Here is a 22955-nt window from a genome sequence, read left to right on the forward strand (position 1 = left end):
AGTCCCAGATGCTTAGCTGGGGTAAGTCAGTACGGCACCACTGCAATCAGAAGAGCAAGCCCGAGTGGCAGCTTGTGGAGATCCTAACAACAAGTGACTTAAAAATACACTTTAAGAGGAAGAGACAGGTCTTTTTGGCAGTAATTAAGCACTTTTTAACTCTCTGGACACAGTAACAAAGGAACCTATTCAAAAAGCAAATGCCTTAAGTGCAAACACTTAATAATGCATAGCTGCATTACACAAAAGACAAGCTGTGGAGCTGCCTCTCCTTTCCAAGGGAAGTGCAGCTTGCAACTGGAGTGCACAGTATAGGATGGAGGCTCAGGAAGCATTGAACACCATTCCTCATGTGCCCTAAGGAAACAGGGGCTGCACTTGTGGTCTTCTGCACGCTACAAAGAACTAACAACATAGCCCCTGCCTAAGTCTCAGAGTTAACAATTTAATTCATTGACTGAGAAACTAGGTAGAAAGTTACATAAATACAAGCATATAGTGGTTTATACAAGGCAGGAACATAGCCTATTCTATAAAACCCTTAATCAGTTGAGCATAATAGGAATTTTGCTATGAATCATCATATATCTAAAGGAGAACTTGGTCAGATCCTGTGTCCAGCATGGCAGAGCAGCACTGACTCATCTGAATCAGCTCAAGTCCAAAGCAGGGCAAGACTGAGAAAAATGGCTCATCGGCACCTCAGCAATCACTTGGCTGAGATACCCTCCAGGTGATTGAGTAGAAGAAGAAAGAACAGTTCACAGCAAATCAATCATATAGTGAAATCCCCATATTTTTTCTGTTTTCAGAATGCTCACCACAAAGTTTGATTTTTCTTGACTTCCTCTTCATCTGAAATGATTTGTCGAATCTTTTCTCAGAAAATAATGATCTTCAGACTGCTCATTGCACACATTCAAAGCTCCACCTGTGCTGCATTCCTTCCATTTTGTACTGAGGGCTTTCTGCTCCCTTACTGAGTGTGCAAGGGCTACAGATGTGGGAAGAGTGAAAGGCTTGTGTTTCAAATCCAGAATTCGCTGTCCATGATTATTCTTAAATAAACATTTCAAAAATGGATGGTTTGGCAAGCATTATTCCAGTAATTTTGTTCACTAGATTTTTGATAGGAGTCTTAACAGAGTCATGTGAAATAATACTGTTTTGAGGCACCAGGAGGATGCTATTAAAAATGCTGAATTGCAGCTGGATATATGTTGGTCACATTTCTTCAGCTAGGCTATCATGTTCACCTCTGAAGAAATAGCAACTGTCACTAGCAACAGTCGCAAGAGATGCAGCCTGCAGAGAATCACACTGAGCAAAGAAAAATATCTAGGACAGCGATTTAGCTTGTCTGGATTATAATGTTTCTCATAGATGCTTTGCAATTGTTAAAAGGCCTCCTAAAGGAAGGAAACAGCTTGTTCAGGTCTGCCATGAGTAAAATAGAGGAATAAATAGCAATTGCAGGAAGGCTAATACAGTATGATACAGTTACATGAAAAATTCTAGGCAAGTTGCTGGGAATGCTGGAACAAGAACATTCAATCTGAATTTTAGAAAATCCTTTTCTGTGCTGCCATATGTTGTAACATGGGGAAGAGCCACAAAACTGGCTTTGAACCAGTGAGGTGTAAAATGTTTTTATTGCCTGGGTGACAGTCTCATTTTCCCAAACTCATGGCCGAATGGTCGCTCTGAGATGGCATGTAGCAAACAAGACACATGAGATCAAAAACGTGTCCATCTCAAACCTGGAGTGTATTACTTTGAGCTGAGACAGAGACATGTGATCCACTATTTAAAATTTCTAACAGAACTGCCAGGACCTCTCTTCAAAGGCAGAGAAGACGTATGCATGTGGACTTGTAAGGGTCAGAAGCAATCTGGCATTCTCTGAGCAAATTATACACACTGCAGGACGGCCAGATACAGGTGGACCGAAGGGAAATGTCCAGATGTAACTGCAGATGTCATAGGAAATTAAGCCATTCACTTGTGCTTGCGATTCACGAAGTTCCATTTCTAGGTCAGATGACAGCTTAGTTGGCCATTACTGCAAATATCTCTGACTTTTCTTGAAGTTTTCTGTCTAGAACTCATAAAAAAGCAAAGGACAAGTACCATTTTTATGGGAAGCACATTGTAAAACCACGTGAAGAATTAACTTTATAGAAGTTAACGAACTAAGGAAGTTGTTAAAGGATGAGGTTCTCTAGTACTCAATTAAAAAGAGAAACTGAAGAAAAGAATTGCAACTATTTGCTGTCACTATGAAAACCAATATTACCAGTTTTGGGTATGTAAAAGTGTAAATATTTGTTCTAGTAGATACAATTATTATTGTTTGTGATTAATTAGATTTTTGAGTAAACTGCCAGTAAAGTTTATTCATCTATGCTGTTGTTGTGTCGTGATGATATCCTGGTGTGGGTGTTAACTATAGGTTACTGAGAGATAAATTGTTTGCTTAATAAATCAGATCATCAAAGAATATAGAAATATTGTTTAATCAATGCTGTTGAAATTAATTTATTTCAGAATTCAACCACCTTGCTCTGTATAAATGTCTCCAGTACTGCTTAAACTATTTAGTCGTAAAATCTGAAAGCTCAGAATGTGAAATATTGGGGGAAATTCAGTATTTTAAATAAGAGGTTACCCATTTTCTACCTGTTTCAATACCAAAGAGAACAGTACTTCCCTCCAGAAATAACATAACCTATTGCATTTATTTTAGTAGCTGGTTAACTAAGTACGGGTACAGAACATGTGATAAGGTAGTCAGATCCCTAGGCAGTGAAAATGGATTTTGATTTGCTAGTGGAAAGAAAATAAATCATTTTTGTCAAAGCTTTGAAAAGCATAAAAGTATTTTTTAGAAATAAATACTTGCACATTTTTCATTTGCTGCAAAGCTTCCATTTATGTAAGAAATGAAGAGTTTTAATCTTCTTAGTAAGCTTTTTGATCATTGTGTGATTAGCTTATAAAATCAGTATATTGCCCATTTCTAATGAAATGGCAAACTTTTTTCTGTTTCTTTGCTTACTTGTGTCTATCTGTGTCTGGCATGAGTCTAGTTCAACTCCTGCCAGAGTCTATACTGATGAATGACATTTGTACTGTTGTTTAGTCCAAAATCCCCTAACGCATTTAGACTGATTATATACTTCAGAGCCAAGAAATACTGATACACAATCAGAACTGGAAAGGGAAGGGGACAAAGTTTTTTTGTTTGTGCTTTGGAGATGTCAAAAAAGCTTTTCTAGCCTCATAACTTTGGCGACAGAAATGTAGTGGAAGTGGGAAATGTTTGTATCTCTTTTTTGTATGAGATGAAGCAGATAAAGACTGACTGGGCTTCCCGTGGCTGAGCCATTTCTGGAGATGATACATCAGATGTCTGGGATAATATGGAAGCTGTGGTTGGCAGCCTCTAATGCAGGTTCTTGTCTCTTCTGGAACTAACATTAAGCACAAATGTATGGCATTGAAACTTTTATTGTCTGGAATAGCAAATGCTATGCCATGCTTCAGAAAGAAGCATCTTTTAAAAAAAACAAATAGCTGGAGAAATCATATTTTAATAGTGGTGTCCTACTGAGTTCTGTACTTCACTTGCATCACAGCATACACTTGAAATTGATCCCTTATGGTGCCTTCTGGGCACCTGCTCAAGTCCGAGGTTCTCATGGGACAAAATCACCCACCACAACAGCTGGAAAAGCTTAACACAGTTCTCCTTCCCAGGGCTTGCTACACACTCCGTTCCTTTTCTGCCTGTGGGCCTTGGGCTGTCTTAAAAGAAAACAAGCTGATAGGCCCTGCTATTCTTTAGTGGCCCTGGATGGGGCCAGCAACTGTCTGGGGCTATGTATCAGTCAGGGAAGGTTGCCAAGGCACTTGCTGGGAGGTGATTTTGGGGGTAGCTGAAAGGCTCATAGTTTGTGATCTCCTTCTGTCTAGCTTTTGAATTGTTTGTGTTTAGAGGTTGCCCTTACCCTGGGAGTGGAAAACTACTGAGGGTCAGAGGACAGGTATCCACTTTCATTCCTGGGCGACTGTGAGTAGTTGCTCATGCCGTGAACTTCTGGTAATTTGTCCACAGGCCTTTAGTGTGTGACTGATACCATCGTTATGGTCTTTACATCCAGAAGAGCTAAGGCAGTAAATCCTAGTGGTCAAACCTCTACTGCAAGGTAGGGGGAAGGAGTAAGTATACATTAGGACTCATTGCTTTTCCTCTTAAATGAGTATGTGACAACACTAATTTTGGATTTTGTTTTGGATTCGGTAACTTCTTGGGCAGGGACCCCTAAAGTGTCTCTTAACAATTTCATGTGCCGACTCAGGAGGAAGACTGTTTGACAGGCCATCTTCACATTTTACCATTACTACACCTGCTAACCAAGGGTAAGTGTTAACCAGCAGTGGAACAAAGGAGCCTTCCCAGCAACCCAAATGTGGCACATGCCTTACCTAGTCAAGCTTCACTGGCTCAATGACATTAATTTGCTCCTGACCTAATGCTCCCAGCGCTGCAGTTCAATATGTTTATTAATTCTGGGAATGAGCTTTCATATGAATTTTATGGTTGCAATGAGACACAACGAGGTGAAGATATGTGGCTTCTATTCTGTTCTCCGTATCTGTGCCATAAAACACAGCATCTGCTGTGCCTGTATTATTTGTGAGCTTGTATTAGTGCTTAGTTTAAGACCTATTGAAATATCCTGGAAATACAACAGCCTCATTAAGCTTTGGGGTAGATTTTTTAATTCTTGTTCCTGTTTTAAGTCAGAGGAGGTTTGAAGCAGCAAGTCTTGCCAAAGAACTAGGATTCCTATGTCAACTGTGTCACTAACCTGGCTCAGACACATAAAATAACTGGGAGAAATTTCCTAGTGGATGATCATTCCTGAAATTAATCAACTTCTAACTGAGGAATAATGGATTAGTCTAGTACTTACCATCTCAAGGAATTTTATAGGCTTCTCAGAAGAAGATGGCACAGGTTATTATGGAGACAGGTGACTGGACTGAGTGAACTCATACTGCGATGCAGCATAGCAAGTGCCACATTTCAGAAGCAGAGAACTTTCTTTGACCAAAGGGGGACATTACTTGATATTCATAAGCAGGGGAAATCTCTGCTTTCAACAAATGGTTATTAAATATGAATAAACTTTGATTTTTCATTAATAAGAAATATCTATAGTTAGACAAGGTAGTCAATATGAGCTACTATGACATTAGCCTTATGAGCTAAAATTTTCTACCACTGGGCTCATAAGGAAGACTTCATTGCTTCAGTAGAAGTGAGGTGAACTCCACTGAGAAAAATTATGCAGGCCTTTCTTTCTCACCTTAGTTTGACAGGGAGAGGGATCTTTATTGTGTTTCATTAAAGAGACTGACCTGTTCCAAGCTCTTAGGCCAAGTCCTCAGAAGAGACAGATTTTAAATTCTTTCCCCCAATGAACCCAGCGATACTTCAGTTCACTCAGCCCAAGGCACTTCACTGCTTTCCAGCAGTGAAGAAAAAGAGGCATGCAGAGCCCTTCCTCACAAGCTGGTGCTTTTTTCTTAAATACAGAATTAATCTAAAATTAATTTTCCACCTTTGCCAGTTTCAGCCACAGCTACAGTTATTTCCATATGCCAGGACAAAGTTTTAAATCATGGCCTGTATTTTTGGGTTGCCTGAAATTCAGATTGTAGTTAAGTTTGCTTCAGAGACTGCTGCCATCTGTCTGCTGAGCATTGATGATGGTTCATGTTCATCCAGCGCCTGTCTGAAGTTTCAGACAGTGATTACCCTTAACGTCTAATGAAACCTGACGAAGTAATTCGTCTTTTTTGTGACTGTGCTATCCTGTAGTACTTAACCTGGTTTCAAGGTGAAGACCAGAGAATGTAGGGAAAAGGGAAGAAAATAAATAATTTGTCAGCTTGTCATCGTGCCTCCTTCACCTGGGTCGTGAAAAAATAAGCAGGACAGATCACAAAGCCTCCTAACAGCTGCACAGCTCCCTCCACCTGAGGGGAAGGAGATTGCCGAACCTGACTCCTCTGTTTACCCACCTGACTCCTCTGTTTACCCACCGCTTGCTACACCCTGGGCACATGCGCTCAGCTCTGGTTCCTGCAGGGCACCAGCGCTGGATCCTGAAGCAGACTACACATGCTGCAGCAGCTGACAGCAAATCCCTGAGGCAAAGAGCTTCATTGCATCAAATATTAAAATGGATATTGCAGCATGCCCTCCCTGTTTTATTCCTGCCTGAACTTAACACCTAGGAATCCTCCTTCTCAGCCTCTCCACTGCAACCTTGGAAGCAACACTTGCAGCAGTCACTCACTGCAGAGACTGCAGTGCCCTCTGGTTTGCAGGAACCAGGGGATGTTGCTGAGGGCAAGGAGGTGACATACTGGGAAAGAAGGATTTGTGGGTCTGGCTGTGAGTGGTGGGAGAGGGCAAAAGGCATCCCACTGCTGATGGGGCTGTTCTGGAGCAGAAGAGCCCAGTGAGGACAGGCAGGTGCTGCAGAAGACATGAAGGCTAATGGTGGGTTTGCAATACATCCATCTGAGGAGGGCATTCCTTTTCCTCTGGCAGCCACCCAGATCCAAAGTGCAATAAACCTCCAAAATGGATTATTTTTCTTTAAAAATAGAGCATGCCCCTCCCACAAGCTCCTTAAATAAATCTCTTGCCCCTATTCTTTTTAGCTCAAGGTCACCTGGAAGTGCAGCTTTTTCACTAGCGCTACGGTATTTCACCACATGAGGGAGGAGACCAGGGAGCCTGAGGGCTGTGACTACAGACATGCTTGCTGTCTTGCTGTCTTTGGCCATCGCATCTTGTATCTGGGCTAAGCCTGGGGCATTTCAGACCACAGTTTGGCTGTCAGCCACAGGGCTCTGTGCTTACAGGGGATGAAATACAGTTCCGAAGCTCTCTTAAGCCATTAACTGATTTAAGTGACATAAATATCCCTTTTTTTTTTCTCAACAATGGCTTTTTTTAAATTATTTTTTGCTTGAACAAGGGGCTTTTAGTCTACCAGATGGGTCCAGGCTATATGTCCTTGAGATGTTCTTTAGATGCACTTTCAAAGCTTAAGACGGTAACTTTATTTAAATCTCTGGTCTTCAATTTATCCTTGGGTTAAGCATGAAGGCAGCAGCTGCACTACAAGATCTCTTACATTACATGGATTTTCTGCTGTAAGTGTCATTGGGATTTCATGAAGGAAGGATTCAACTCTCTTTTTATTCATTTACTGAGAAATAAGTGTCAGCACTGTGAAAGCAGTTCAGTCTGAAATAACCGACCTGGGCAATGTTGCTTACAGAAAACAAATTTTGTAGCATAGAATAGTTCCCACATTATTCTTAGGTCAAGAATGAAGACTCTCTGGTTCTTCATACAGGAATTTAGATTACGTAAAACACACAAGAAAAAAATGATTGCTTTAAATTTAAATTGGATTACATTCAAGAGAAGTTCATGCCCCATCCTGCTGTCTTTACTTACAGGAATAGTATTTATAAATATATAGTAAAGCATGTCAATATTCTTGATTGGAACTTATTTTACTAACAAATGACTTCATTAGCAAGTATTGTTCGTGTCTTCAAAATATTCCCATTGCTAAAAATCCTCAAGCATACATTTGCAGGAGGGATAGAAGTGGAGGGAGAGCTCTCCGAACTAAAACCAGCTGAAAAAATAAAGGGGTTTTGGCTGATATTGAAAGACCAGAGCATGTCTACCAAAACCTGAAAAGGTGGCTCTCTACTAGTGGGTCTCAGAGGACAGACACAATGCCTGTTTCCTGAACAGCTCTACAAAATGCTTGGGTACACCATCTGCCTGAGACATCTAGCTTTGAACACTGACCACTTGGACATACCATTTACACAAAAGTGTAAAAGTTCCTTGTGGGTAGAGTTTCCTTATTTTACAATGCCTAATCTCAGAGGCTTCACAATGCACCAACTCCTAACTCCCCACCGGAGGCATCACCAGAAGCCACCTACCACTGCTGAACATGCCTTTTGGGAGGACTGTCCCTCTTAATCTGGCATTGCCACTGTGTTATAAACCCTGCTGGGCCAGATGTGCTCAGCGTTTTGACTTGTACAGCCCCAGCTCAGTTTTATCACGGGCTTTGCCCTGTGGTCCTTGTCATGCTGCAGCTTCATAAGCAACAGTGCCTCTTGCTCCTGGTCTGCTGAGAGCTGAGTCTGAGTGAGTCATCTCTGTGATGCTCTGGAGGCAGCACTGCTGATAGTTGCTTGTCCTTGGGACAAGCTGTGCTCTCATATAGAGGACTGGAAAAGCAGATTGTCTCATCTGAAACCCAGAATTTCTCTGGATTTATGCTCAGGTGAATAAATGCAGATCTGCCTAAAGAAATGAGAGTCTTATGATGGTAGTTGGAAGGCAAATGCTGTTTTTTTATTATGTAAAATATGTATATTTTAATGTTTAGAAGAATCAGGTTGGCTGTCACTATTCATCCACTGCAACGAATATTTTATTCCTTCACTTTGGTATGGTTCTTTATAAAGCCTCTAGTCTGAAAGGCTCAAAGCCAGCCCATGTAGGTCCCAGCAATGGCAGAAATAGGTTTAGGGATTTAAATGAAAAAAAGAACTGGAGCTTTCATTGTTAGGCAGTGAGGCAAAATCCTTCTGCCCTCAGCCATGTAATGGTTTGCTCCCTGCTTGAAATCTGGAGCTGTAGGATATTGGCAGGGAGACTGTGGGAACATCCAAGCACAATTCCAGGGAAATCCTCTGTTTGCTGAATGCTTTGACTTGCTGATGACCAACCTGTGATTGCTTTTAAATGTCAGCTATTAATTTTTTTTCCTGAGTTTATTCTTGCCATTTCTGTTGGTAGTACATGAAATGCTCTTGTTGCAGCTCACTCATCATCCAGCAGCTGAGCAAGTGGGTTAGTTTTCTTTCAACACATTCCGTAGCCAAAGAAACCTCTTGGCCGTGCTGTACGTAGACCTTCACATGTGATCCTCAGTCTACTTAGCTCCCGGTGTGCTTTTGTGCTTTAGATGAATATAAGGCAGTCTAGTTTTCTACTTTTGTTTTTGGTTTTTTGAGTCCTGTTTTCTCCAGTAAAAAATCTCCTGTGCTACAACAGTAAATGTACCCTCTTCCCATCAGCAGTAGTTGTACCTGCATACCTTAGAGATCTGTGCATTAAATATAAAGGGTTTCAATAGGAATCCCCCATGCACCTCTGTGTTGCAAAAAGCACCCATGCACCTCTGTGTTGCAAAAAGCACATCAGCTTCCCGGTAGCTGAGGCCAAGAATAGTCAATTGTCATTTATTTTATGTACATGATCAAATTTAATCTCATGTTTTATTGTACAGCAGAGCTCTGTAAACTGCATGTAACCCCACTGGACTTACCCAGCTCGTCTTTCCCAAACCTTTCGCCTACAGATTGTATCACAGCCTATTTCGATATGTCCATCTCCCTTAATGAGAACATGAACTGCAGCAGGGAAAAGGGAGAGCTTTTGCAAAATGTTTTAAGTTCTGACCTTTCAGAGCCATCACCTGTGGGTTGATGAGATTCAGCCAGTAATGATGCAACTGTAAGACCCAGGGAAGGGGCAACATTCCCACAAGGAACTGGAAAACTTGCTACTCTCAAGCACAAATTGAAAGGAAAAGGTTAGAAGCCAAACCAGACCATCTTGTGAGCCCTTGCAGGCCTTAATTCCTTCAAAAGCATGTGCAAACTGAATAAAAAGAACTAGCTAAATAAAAATCCCCACACAGAGAGAAAGATTTTGATCCTCTGTTAAAACAGTTTGAGCGGAAAGGATTTTGCAGCCTCTCTGTTAATCTGCTGATCACATGGTTGAAAGTGATGCCCTTGGGGCACTATCTAGCCTGTTGTTGAATTGATTGGTCAACAAAAAAAGAAAGGAGGAAAAAAAATAGAAGTTGTGCTCTTATATTAGTACAGCTAAATCCTCGCCTGCAAGTCTGGGTAATCTTTACTGGAGGAGCATGCTGGGTTTTTTTTTCATCAGCCTATGAAGGCTGAAACGGACTTCAGAAGGAAGAAAGGTTTCTAAATCAGCCTCATGAGCCTGTAATAAATAATGAGGAGTTCTCATACCCTGCACCAGGGAAAGCCAGTGTGCATGTGTGCCCTTGGCCTCTTCGAATTCATATTACTGATTCCTGGGAAATGAGTAGCAGCCAGGAATTAGTTGTAGGTGTGAGTCAGAAAGCAGCAGTGGCCTTTGAAAATGAGTGAATAAGTTTTGCATATCTGTGGGGTGCTATTATGCATTCCTGTGGCTAATATAATTTACTTAGCCTAGAAACATCAGATGTTTTCAGTTTTTGACTTGTATGCATACATCTTAAACAGTCATTCCCAGTTTATTGGTTTTGGTATAAATATTCACCAGTAATAAATAGTAGATATGACACTAGGACCTTCCCATTTAATCTCCCAGTTGTGCCCAGTGAAGGGAGCAGCCAGATCCCCTCCCTCATCTGAATGGCATCTGCAATACTGCAGCTTTTTGGGAGTGGGTCTGGGCTGCTCAAGGGTCCAGCTTCACTTCAAGGGGATGAGCTGTTTAACAGCAGCAGAATTTTTTGTCATTGACTCTATAGAAGAGCCTTGAAATAATAAAATTTAGATCTGTAAAAGGTTTATTGATTTAAAATTGGGTTCCCAGGCCTTTTAGCATACAAACTGCATTTAAAAAATATATTCTGCTGTGTCTTTATATTGTGCCAGCTGCATTTTACGTACTCGTGTCTATCTGTGTATCACCTACATACAAACAGGGAATGAGGGTACTTAAAAACTAAGTAGGGTCCTTTCTTTTTATAATGTGGCTGTAGCTATTTCTTTTTCTTTCTTGAAGGGAATTAAAATTTTCAAAGCTCATGGACTTTCTTCAGCTTTAACTTCTGCTTCCAGAATTTAAGTTCCCAGTGGAGACTACAGCACAAAGGAGAGTGGAGCCAGGGGTAGGGCCGGGCTGTCCTGGATGTAGCAGAAAATAAACCCTGAGCTACAAGGGTTGCTGTTGATCTGCAAAACACAAGATGTCCTTGGGGGTAACGCAGCACCCTCAGAAATGTCAACCTTATTTTTTGTTCTTTGCTTACTCATTATTAAAGCTCTTCTGCCCTAGAGAAAATCCATTTGTAGTAGTGGGGAGGTGCAGATGGTCTCCTGAACTCTTCAGACACATTTTGGATAGCAGTTCTTTGAGCTGATGGGGCTTTGACTCAGGCCTATGATCTCTCGTGCCCTTTCTATTTTACTTATGGTGTTGCATTTCCACATGATAGTGCCCTCACCAGAAATGGCTGCACACACAAAGGAAAAACCTCAAGTTGGCAAGCTCCCTTCCTTCTTGCTTCCTGCTGTGTGATATAATGAACAGAAGGATGGACAGACAGACAGGCTGATACATGGATTTATGGATAACGAAATGGTTTCTTTAAAGATAAGGCTCTTTACTTGAAAAAGAAAAGAACATAAATAATGACTGATAACCAGGACTCTCAAAGACAATGACATCTTCCCTTTAACAAATTTTTTGCTGTCCCTCATAGCTGAAAAAATTGCCCTTCTTCAGCTAAAATTCCATTCTACGAATAACACCATCAGCCCAGTTTCATAATGCTTATATTTTGTCAGCTGCTGATTTGACTCTGGTGACTAAGTTAAAGAAGATTTCTGCTAAAAATCTATCAGTCTATTGGTTGAAACATAGCCACACTTTTACCATCAGGTAGAAATGAAAGGAAAAGATGAAAATTATAAACACAATGAACTGCTTTGTTTACCACAAATACGTGTTAATAGGGCAAAGTTTACTATTTACATTCCTAATACCCTCATGATTGCAGCATATAGAATTTTACTCTCCTATTAATATGTTTACATGTAGCAATACCTACATTAATTGTTTTTCATTCATTTCTATTAAGGTCATAGCTGCATAGGCCAGAATCTACACTAACCAACTCTTGCTAGAAGAAGCTGTTCTTTGGCATCATGCATTTGCCTCGGTGCCCGCAGAGATGCACTGAAAGCCAGTGAAAACTGCCCGCAAAAGCCACAGTGAAGTCACAGCCCTTTGGCCCAGCAGCCAAGCATGTGCATGCTTCACTGGCAAAGCACTTACAAGGTGTCAGCGGTACCATGAGGGTAAAAAGAGCATAAAACTAAGACTGAATGCTGAGAAGAAGTGAAGGAGTGGGGCTTGTGCAGCACTCAGCTCAACAAATACAGTTATCAAGTCCTGTTCAGCATAGGAAAAGTAAGTCCTTACTGGAGTAATAGAGCTCAAGGGAAGGAGTAGGTGTAAGTGGACTGCAAAGGAATCTTGCAAACACAAACCATGCAGAAAGAAGTGAATTGTCTGCCTGAGTCTGCTGGCAGCCCATAACAAACACCATCAGGGGAACACCTTATTCCTGTCTATTGCTTTGAAATGACAGCTATGACAATATTGATGCTGATGGTGTTAATTATGCCACTGCCAATCTTTTAAAATAAAATACTGAGTTACTGTTCTTTCACCACAAAAATCTTCTTCCATATTTTCCTGTGTGCCAAAATCATCAGCCATTCCATACTCAACTTGTAAAAGTGCTTGTTATATTCACAGCTTGCCTCACCCAGTCCTAAGAGCATCAGGAATAGTAAAGAAGGAATAGCACCAATTTTTAACATAGAAATGAAAAATTTCACTGCTGTTTTAATGACTGAGTTATTCATTGTTCCATTCCATTAATAATAACAATAATTAAAAAAAACAACTTTCAAATTGAAAAAAAGTTACCACAAAATTTCCCCCTGACTTGCAGACTTCCACAGAATGCAGCAGAAATTAGCTCCACTTTGTGACAGATGCCAATGCAAATGTGCTCTCTTTTCTTCCTCTAATTCTTGTGGGTTTCTTTTTTATCATCCATTTAGCCTAAAAAAAGTCTTTCTCCAGTTTGTGGGTTTCCTTTTCATCATCCATTTAGCCTACAAAAATCTGTCTTCACTTGTCTGCCTTCTTGGATCATTACAAGAAATTTGAGGGTGATCTCTACTGGCTTGCATTTTCTGCCATGATTTGATCTGCATGTCACGTGTGTGTAACTTCTGACACAATGCCATTTTGCACTGACTTTGCAAAGGCAGAGAAGACTTAGAAAGGGTTGAGGCACTGTGGAGTGAACAACTACTCATGTTTAATTCTCTCTTGCAGAAGCTCAGTTTGCTTTCTCTGTTGCTATCGGGTTGGCTCCTCTTGATTTATGCAGGTACAGAGGGGAGACCCTTCACCCACAAACACAAACCAACAGCAGCCAGTTGGTTGCCACCACACCGATGTATAAGGCATCCGCACTGGCAGGACTAAGAGCAAAAGAATGAGCAGACAGTGCTGATTTACTGTAATTTTCTCATGCTGCATTACCTGTTACGTAGCTGAAGCGCTCCTGACTCACAGACACTAATTGCAGCACTAGGGGGTAGTTAATAGGCGCAGACACAGTTCATCTTCTGTATTACAGTGACTTTATAAAGCTGAATCAGATTGATTCAGTCTCTGTGTGACAGACGTGAGCAAACAGGCTGTTGCTAACTGCCCACTGACTTCCCAGGCTATAACCAACCCCTTTCCTGCAGCCCACTGAAAGTAGATGTCTCATACTACCTGCAAAACTTCAGCACCTCATAGCTGTGGTCCATGAGCAACTCTAAACAGTAAGGAAAAGGAGCAATATCTCTTTGCTGCAGATGGGTGCTGAACATCTTTGGTTCTATGAGCCAAGAGGGGATGCAGGTCCCATTCTGCTTCCCAGGAAATCTGTGCTTGCCTTTGCCCCACACCGGTTTCCCAAACATTGCCCAGGTTTGACTTCTGCCCTAACCCCATAAGATCATTTTGGCTTGGGACACTCAGAAGAGGTGACAATTAATTTAAACCAGATGTGGAAGAGGCTTGGATATGTATATGGAGGCAGGGAGCTGGACCAGGAGCTCTGTGCAGTCTTGAGAAGACTGTGCAGAGTAAACAGTTTCCTTCTACTAACCTAGGAATAACAAATACAACAGGCTTCATGCAGCCTGGTGGAAATGCCCTGTATGCTCCCCAGGAAAATCTTACACACAGTTTTCTTATACTTTGCTGTCTCCTGAATCCTTTCGTAAATGTTTCAATAATTCCATTTTATATTTATATTCCATCTATCTATCTATGCATCCATCCATCCATCCATCTATTCATCTAAGAGAAACAGAAGGGGGCAGGTAGCCTCAGGAAAACCTGGCAAGAAATCATTTAAGATGCCAAGCACTCCTGGTTTATGTTTTTTCACAGATTCACACACACATGCTCTGCTGTTCACCCTTCGCACACTGCTGGTACCTACTAGGATGTTGCTGGCTGGTAGCCCCACCTGCAAGCCTCACTCTGATAATGGCAGCAGGGAAACTTCCTCCAACTGGAAATGGGGCATGACATTCACCCCTAGCTTCTAAAACTGACCATTAATCAGATTTAGTGGCTTAGGAGCAACATAAAGAAACTCAGGTTGGAATATAATCAAAGAGAAGAGAGGCTGACTGCTTGTCAGTGCTGCAGTGACGGTGAGTGAATATTTTGAGGAAGATCTGATTGAATTCAGGGTGTGAGTTTCACTGGAAATCATGACATAGTCAGAAATCTCATCCTCCAGCTAAGCAGATACCTTTTGTTTTTCTTCAAGATTCTGGCCATAGAATGTAAATAGCTTTGTCATGAGTCAAGACATTTTCTTTAATCCTCTCTACTAATACCTGGATTTCTTGTCCTGACCCACCAAGATCCAGCTATGCAAATGGCAAGTGAGGCTGTGGGATATTTTTGAGCAGGTATCTCCTGAAGGGACGGGGAAGCACTAAGCCCTTCGAGCAAAGCCTGTATCCTCATTTAAAATACCTTGTGATGTGCCAGCCACTCTTTTCCAGAGAAGACTAATTCAAACTGGAACTGGCATAACCAACTGCTGCTAGGATGATGAGGGTAGTAAAGAGTCAATCTACCAAGAAAGGACTAACAGAGTCTGATCTTTCACATCATAAGAAGTGCTAAGAAAAGTTATGACTGCTGTTTACGTACCTCAGAGAGAGAGAAGGAGAGAGTAAGGAAGGAGAGAAATTTTTTGTCACAGGACAAGAGTGGCACAGGAACAAGCTGCTATCTTCCAGCTGTGAATTAATTTGTGCTAGAAGTGAAATATTTTCTGCTTACTGAAAAAGTAAGGGTCTGGACTCAGACCTAGTGGGAATGCAATGAACTTGGGGAATCATAGGACATAGCCTGCTGGATTATAAATGAAGCTGTATGAGGCAGCTACCTGTAATAACAGGGAATTAGACTGGTCCAGGTTTCTGTTCGGTGCTCTCTGCACTGCCAGCAGGTCCCTCCAGATGAGGTGCCCGCTCCTGGTAAGAGGGTTTCTTTCTTCACCCTCCACCACACTGGCTAGTTGCTCTCCCAGACAGACAAAACAAACATTTTTGCCTGAAATGTTTTTCAGTTGCTGTTTGGGGAATAAAATAAAAAAAAGGAAAAATGTGTGGGTACATAGCTGTAGAAGCGACTGCAAAGAGATAACACATTGAAAGGTTTATTTTTGAAAGCAGTTTTGTTAGCAGTAAAATGGATAGAAAGCCAAGTTGTTATTACTCTGAAGTGAAATTGTTACAAAATGGCTCCTCTGTGCTTTTATTTTTTCCAGTGCAGGAGCCTGATAAAGTGACATGCACATGTTGGAGCCTCATAAAACAGCAGTGTTGTCTGACAACTGACAGGACAACAATGACTTGCTTTGTGTTGGGACGGGGTGGCTCCAGGCATTTCTTTTATGACTGCCTGTTATTCTCTGAGATCTCAACGGCAACTTTTTCCACCTGCCATTGCCCCTGGCTGCAGCGCCTGGGGGGATGTGTGGGATGTATTGCTCATAACCTCACTACTTGCAGAAACCAGAGGCGTGGAGCGGTTGCATCAACACAACTTGTCTGCTGCACTGCAACTGTGTATATGCATGATCACACTCGTTTACTCGCTAATGATCAGGGGTTCGCCAGGGGTAGAGATGCCCACATCTACAAAAAGAAGTAATTCCCCCTGGCAGCACATTTACGTTGCCTGATTGCATTCACACTAAGATTCATTTTATTGCACTTTTTGTTATTATAGCAACACAAGCCATATGAAAACTGCTTTCCAATTATTTTTCCAACACATTCAGCAAATAGTCAGGAGTCATAATTTTGTTTAATTATACTCTAACATCTTCCTTTTGGCCTCTGACTGGAGTTCTCATTCCAGGTAGGTATGGGTTCTGACACAGAGATGCAGAGTGAGAATATGACACCATGCTCACTAGCGTTTATCCAAAAGTCCCTGTTGTCTTGCACCACAAACATCTCCAAACCAAGTGCTAGTCCATGCCCTGCAACACCTGCAATTTAAGCAGGGAAAAAAAACCCAAACCCCCAAAAAAGAAAATAGGAAGGAAAAGAAAATTTTTATCTGTATTGCATAGGTGGGAGACAGATTCAGTTGTTAAACATGGACAAGCAGTCCCATCAGAGGGTATCCAAGACATCTGCACGACGCTGACAGATACAGCCAGCAGCAGGATACCAAATACCTACAGCATCTCACATAGCTCTAGAGACCTATCTTCAGGCAACGCAAGCAAGCCCTGAGAGTAAAATAAGTTGTCTAAGGCAATGCAAGAAGACAGTGACAAACTAGGAATTACTTGCTTCTCCTGAATTCAGATTTGCAAGACCTCAGTGCTTGTCTTTTCTGAAGCCACTCCCAGACAAGCCCTCATCAGTAGGCATTTTTCTTTACTGAATAGCAAGCAAAAACGAGAGTGAAATCAGTTATCACTGTACTCTGCTAGCCTGCGCTCTGGAGCTGGGCCCAAAGGCTTGCAAGCAGCACTCTGTAGGACAGCAACAGAAGAAAGCTGAGGTGTCTGTGCCACAGGTTAATGCTAACATACCCTACGGAAACAAAGAGGCAGCTGTTTGGCTTAATCAGTAACACAAACATAACAAAGGTGTTTCATTAGAAATGAGAACTTTGCTGAAAATAAATCTTCTGAATAAATTACATCCAAGCAATAGGCTGTGCTGCAGAATGATATAAAAAGAAGACTTTCCTCAAGATTTTATTTCAGAGCTATTTAAAATTTAAATCTAAATAACAACTTTGCGTAATTTTTCATTGTTACATTTTATGCAATAGCAAAAAATCTTTAAATAGGATTCTTCATTACAAAATTAGCTGTTTTGTTCTCCAAGTGCTTTCAGATCAATTAAAATACAATAAGAGCAAAAGCAGGAATTGTTTCTGTTATAGACAGTATTAATTGTGGTGAGCTCTGGGTGAAATGGAGATGACAGAAGTCGAAACTCAGAAGAGTTAAGAGCTTGTGAGGGACATTGCTGAGAGCCCACAATCTATAAAAACTATGCTCCCAACTCCTTTTAATTTCTCACCTGCTGTTGTTTGTCACACTGACTGTGGGCAGCACACACATGCCTTTCTTGGCTTTCTGTTTGGATCTGCCTTTGAACTTACATGCTCAACACAGTTTCAGGGGGACCCGGCTGGTGTCAGCAGCACACACAGAGGTATTGGTATCTAAGCACCCGTTTGCAGCAGGCTCTCACTGCTGATGTCATTCCATTCCCTACTGATGTTAGTAGGCAGTTTCTGGTCTAGACTGAGCTTTGCAGTTAATGCCAGTGCAGTTCTTATAACCTAGCTGCAAAAACCTTGTTTAGAGAAGGCTGGTGAAGGTGGTGAAAGACATGGCCAGTGTGCTGGGCAGCTGAGCTCTTGATAACACCTCCAGGGGGTAGTGATAGCTGTCAGAAAGGTGCAGCAGGGAAAAGGCTGTGCATCAGGAAAAAGGGATTTATTGACGGAAAGATCCTTGTTGGAAGCTCCAGAACTGCCTCATGCCTGGCCCCATTGTGGCTGAACATGCCTTGCACAGCACTCAGGGAGCCAACTGAATGGCCGCAAGGCAAACTGGGGAGCAAAGATGACCCCCTTCATCTGTAGCTGAACTTCACCTCCCCCTTTAACAGCATATGTTTTCTTTCTACCTACAACCAGACTAAAAAATGAAAGGAAAAGAGCTGCAATGCAACTTCCAGCTTTAAATGGCTCAACATCCATCCTGAGATGCTTGATCCAAGTTTCTCTCTAGGTTTTCTGCACTTCTACTAATGCCACACCACTGCGGTAGTGCTCTTCCTATCCTACAAGAAAGAAGCATTGTGTGGTATTGACCAGCTCTGACTTTTTAAGTAGAATACGCCAATGCAGTCATCCTCTGGCTACAAATATCCATGGGAAGAATAGATGTGTCCTTTAATAACAGAGAGAGTGCTTAAAAAAGAACATTTTATTGCACTGTTGCCTTCACCACAGTAAATTGCAGCATTTTTATTTTCCTGTATTTATTTCATTGAAGTGTTTATATCACTGTGAAGCAAATATTTGCTTTCAAAGGTCACTCATTGTATCTCTCTTCCTCTGGGGAGATATGCAGGTCTCTCTTAGACTTCACTATAACCCCATAAGGATATATAATGTTCTTGCTATGAGATTCTTTATTGCATCTGAGCACTACTAAAACAGCAGATGTAGAATTCAAAGTATAATAGGCTACGCATTTCCATTAGCCAGTCTTTCTTTGTATTTTTCTTTAACTCCTAGTCTGTTGTACTTTTGTACAAGCGCTGGCATAACATATAAGACTGGCTCAAAAGGAATTTGATGTAAGTTGCCCAAGTCCCTGAAGTTCCTTGCAAAACTAGAAGACGCAGAGCACATCTTGGTACATGACGTACACAGTTTTTGGTAGCAACATTTGGGCTTCTGTCTCCTTTTAAGAGAGCACCGTGTATGTTTATGTGTGAACGCAGAGGATTTCCTTTCCCTTTTCTGAAATGGAAAACCCAAGGTCCTTGTGAAAATTTGAGCTTGCATTTGTATATACAATTACTGCAAGCGTAAACACAAATTGACTGAGTGTGTGCTAGTGGGTATAGCTTCTGTAGCAACTTTTTTTTTTAATCAAAGTTTTAGTTCTAAAGAGCTTAACATATTGCATCACAATTTTAGTTTTCTGATCTGTCATCTCTGCAGTGACTATAGACAAAACAAAATGTAGTTTATGTTGAAAGTACAGAGCACATTTTGGAGAGTTTATTTCCAGTTAGGTTAGAGGTTCCTAAGGCAATTACAGAATTTTGATCCTTGGTTCAAATTAGCTTGAATGAGAACAGAATGAAAACTATTAGCTACTATCAAAAATAGAAATTCCACAAGGAATTTATTATCCAGAGTTCTTATATAGTATCTTTGGCCTGTACTCATTCTAATAAAACAAGAACAGGTTTCAGTGGGTCCATGACAAACCAATACCTTCTGCTTGTGAAAGTCTGTCCAGTAATAAGTGAGATGAAATCTGTTATGGTTTACCTTGTCTTGGCCATTCCTGTAATCATTCAGTTTCAATGTTTTAGTACATCAAGAGGACTATATATAGGTGTTCCTAAGAAACACCATAGGGGGAAAGCTGTTAATTGGTACTGCAGAGAAATCATTCCCTTTAAAACAAATCTGCTTCCTACAGGATTTTATTGACAAGAGGGCTTGTTGTTGAAAATTCATGATACTGGAATGGAATTTCAGCCTAAATGGGACTTTGCAAGGAAAATCCTATCTCTAATCTGCCCTATTCCACATTTTAAACTGCAAAATCTGCAAAAAAAATAAACCCATTCCCAGCCATCTGCAAAATGTTTATCATACTGTGTGCAAATCAGTAACCTTTATTGATTCTTGTGCACAGTTTTCTATTAAATAAGGTTGAATCAGCACTGCTGCAGGGCACTTTCGTTTATGACTAAAACTTGATGTAAAATGACTTGTACGGAAGAATGCTTTTTGCTGTTTCTCAATTCATTCTAAGTACTTTACAAATACCAAACAATCTCAATAAACCTGTCAAGTTTGGTCACTTGCTACAAAACATCTTTCTGGTTACAACCTCTGACATTTTTTTAGCTTGATGCAAAATAGGATGCATCTGTCACTAGGATGCCAACTGATGGTTCTAACTAACCAAGAAGGATAGCGCTAAAGAAAAATAACGAAGTTTCTCCACTTTGTTTCTTTTTCGAATGACACAATGCCACCACTGGTTCATGATCGTAAATTCATAAGTAAAAGATCAAAGGTCAGGCTGGAATCTACTTGAGAACTGAATGATCTGTGCAATTTTTATTATCTGCAGTGACTGACAAACAGACTGTTATTATTCATTATTGTCAGTAGAAGCACTCACCTCACCTTCATTCGCTTTCAGGTCTGTAATCCTTCAGCTCACATTGGATATGCCTAGAGACTGAACCAAATCCCCTGTTAGCATCCCATCCTCTCACTGATGCATCACCTCCCACTTCACAGCTAGTAAAATGCTACTAGATAGACACAACATCGAACCGGTTTCCTGCCCCTCACAGCTATATGTATTTACCAATTAGGTCAGTCCCAAAGTCATGTCTAAATTTTCCTGATTTTTGCTAAAGCTCAGTGCTGCTTTTCTGCCAGCACAAGTGTAGCAAGGGATCCAGGCAGTGGAGAATATTTTAGCCAGATATTCTTAGGTCCACAGACTTAATCCTGGTATTCTGTCACAGAGGCTCTGCCAGAAATATTTAAATGCTGAGTTTTGCCTTGATCTGCTAAAAACCACAGTTTGTGAAGCAGTGACCAGTGCTACTGCCAGCCTGCCAAGTGGGACAGGAGTTCGGAGAGCAGTTCTTTACCAAAATAACTTCTTTTTATTCCAGCTGAGCATGCTCCATTACTGATCAGGAGCAGTGTCTTCCTGGAGCTGTGAAAGGGCAACACAAGTGCAGCAGCATGGTGGGAAGGTTGGGGTGGCCTTGAGAGTATCCCCACATTTCTACATGCCCTTCAGGAGGAGACCAATTCCTGGGTCATCTTTTCATTCTAAACCTCATAGTGTGCCATTTTTTGTAAAGCTTATTTACTGCTGTTTGTGAGCATCCTTGAAGTGTCTGATATCAGTCTGAATATTAGCCATGAAATTAAGCTCTGTTTGCACCAGCTGGGGCTGCAGATGAGTTTCTTAAGCTTGGTCCTTTGCACCGCTGTGACCATGCAGCTGGCAGAACTGGGTGGGCTTCTCCAGTGTACATTTGGGTTCCTAAACATTGTATGACCCATCACAAAATGTCAGTTTCCCTTTGACAAGGATGTGGCAATGTGCTCAGTGATGAAAGTAGGATGCTGTGCCAGTAGCTGCGGGGCTGACTCTTCGAGATGGATTTCTTTCTGCTGTAGCTTCAAAGAGGAAAAGCAACCATGAGTGAGGGCACAGCTAATGTGAAAGCATGAAGGTCACATATTCCCTCTTAGATAAGAAAAAAAAGCAAATCCATTGCTGAAGCTGCAGAGAAAAAGCAAGGAGCTGTCTGCTTTCCTTATACATTTCTAAGCAAACAGGGCATGATCCAGGAAATATCCCTGCCACACAGCTGTACCTGTCCAGCCCATACTTCTGATGGAGAGCACTGTCAAAGTGAGGAACAGATTAATCTCTGAAGGATTATAACTTCCATTTAAACAGAGCTATTATTGCTAAAATTTTAAAGCCAAGCTCTGCCCTGACTTATCTTTTTTCATAAAGTCTACATGTATCGCAAAGACAGGACAGAAAATAGCCCCTGGGATTTTGCCTTCTTAGAGCAGCTTTGGTGAAAGGGGCTGCTTTTGTCCTCTTTCTGTAATTGAGCATGATGGCATGTGCTTTATGGCTGTTTATTTGCAGTCCCCCACAGCTTCCCCACCTCCTCTGCACCTGGGATTAGGTTTTCCTGCAATGAACAGATCTAACATTCAGTGTGCAGTAATTTGCAATGTGCCATGCTTGAATCAAGTAAAGAAATAAACCAGTGTTGTTGTTATAAAGACCTGACAGATGGTAGGAGGACCCGCCTTTCTTAATCAAGTCATGCTTAGTAATCAGAGCTAGCTCAAATTTATAACAAAAAGAAACCTACCCAAATGAGGATTAATGGGCTACATCCTGATCTCTGGTTAGGATGAGCTCAGTGGCGTTGTTCTGTATTGAGAGGGATAACAAAGACCAGAATCTGACCTGCTTTGGAGAGAAGTTGAAAATACCAGTTAGGTCCTGCCATCACTTCCCCTGAAATGAAGGATTCTCCCAGTAGACGACTTCTTGCAGTCTAGTTGTAAATATTATTACAGAGTTTGAACTATAGCATGGTGGACAAATCATTAGCCAACAAAAATCCACAAAGTTTCATTGTCTTTAATTTCATTGCACATGTATTAGCTAGGCATCCAGCCCTCCAAGCAATGCAGCTGAAACAGGACGCGAGGGGTTGACATGTAGCCTTGACCTTGACCTCCTTCACATTAAGGCTTTTAGTTCTAGAGAAGAATGAATGGGTCTCAAGACTGTTTCTGGTAGCAAGTAACACCTCCTGTGTCTCCAGTTTTGCTATGAATAGCATTTGAAAGATTAAGAAAAAAGGAAGGATTTTCCCAAAGAGCCTGACAAGGATACATCACGTTTTTTGAGAGTGATTAATAATACAGGAATAAAGCACCACCTTGAACAATCCTGTGTGGTCTCTACTATGTAGGAATTGCTATCTAGAATAAAAGAACTTGGGTGAGCATACTAGTGTAATAAAAGCACTTTTGTGGGACTGACATTTAAGCACAATTCACTTAGTCAGGGAGCCTAACCACACTGTTTCTTTTCCTTTTTGCTGTCTTC

General features: G+C 41.2%; 1 protein-coding gene across 3 annotated transcripts in view; it reads left to right on the forward strand.

The window, feature by feature from the left end:
• SNAP25 (synaptosome associated protein 25) overlaps positions 1 to 22955 on the forward strand; it is a 66257-nt gene that overhangs the window by 12961 nt on the left and 30341 nt on the right. The gene's annotated exons all lie outside the window — the stretch shown is intronic.

The sequence above is a fragment of the Falco rusticolus genome, chromosome 12 (genome assembly GCF_015220075.1).
Source record: "Falco rusticolus isolate bFalRus1 chromosome 12, bFalRus1.pri, whole genome shotgun sequence".
Taxonomy (NCBI): domain Eukaryota; kingdom Metazoa; phylum Chordata; class Aves; order Falconiformes; family Falconidae; genus Falco; species Falco rusticolus.